Here is a 986-nt window from a genome sequence, read left to right as displayed (position 1 = left end):
ACCTGAATGATGGGCCTTGGATTTGATATTGGGGGAGAGAATCATGAAAACACTGAGGGTAAGAGATTAACTTGCCCCTATCCCTTACTCTTTTATATAAGATCTCTATGATTTCTCAGTGCTCATCCCTCTATCTAGCACTCTCCTCCTGATGAACTTGTATTCATCCTTTAAGACCCAATTCTCTTGGTTTAGTTTTCTCCTTTCCTGGATGGACCCAGCTCACTATTCATTCCTCCAGCAAAGGCCTTATAGTTTATTTTAATGTGGTTTTTTTTTTATATATATACTTTACCTACTAGATTGCGCACTCAAGAAACATTTGCTGAGTAAGTGAATGAATAAATGAATGAATGAGCATTCCTATGCCGTTCTTAGGAAAAAGATTACTATCCCACCTACAAAAGAAGAAACTGAGGCTAAGAGAGCATCAGTTGTTGACTTCATATGAGGTGGGCCAGACATGGGGCTGAACCTCCTGACCCTAAGGTCAGTACTCTATCCACCAGCACATTCCCCTTGGGTCACAACTAAATAGGGGACAGAGACAAGCCCTGGGGAAAACTTCAGAGGCAGGTAGGCAAGCAATTTTGGAGACAAGGGAGAAGGATTCTAACACCAACTCAAGCTGTCAATGGCTGTTTTCCGTTGGCCATTTTACCTATCTGTAACGAGCTTTTAACTCTGGAAATAATAATGAAATATCGTAACCACACCTACTGAACATTTGATGAGCTAAACTGTGATTTCTGGAACTTAGGGTTCATGTCTGTTTTGTTTGCAGCTGTGTCCTGGCACGTAGCATACTGGCTGACACATAACAGGTGCTCATTAAGTGTTTGTTAGGAAACTGAGAAGTGGAAGTTGAAATGTACACAACCATTGTCACTGTCAACTAAAAAAGCTTTTCTTCCTGGTCCCAAGATAGCTCCTCCACAGTTAATCAACTCTGGTGGCTCAGCTCTAAGCTCTGCCCTCACCCTTCA

This window comes from Myotis yumanensis, unplaced genomic scaffold (genome assembly GCF_028538775.1).
Source record: "Myotis yumanensis isolate MYYU_CA2020_CCGP unplaced genomic scaffold, mMyoYum1.0.hap1 SCAF_2, whole genome shotgun sequence".
In the NCBI taxonomy this organism is placed as follows: domain Eukaryota; kingdom Metazoa; phylum Chordata; class Mammalia; order Chiroptera; family Vespertilionidae; genus Myotis; species Myotis yumanensis.
Note: the sequence above shows the minus strand (reverse complement) of the source record.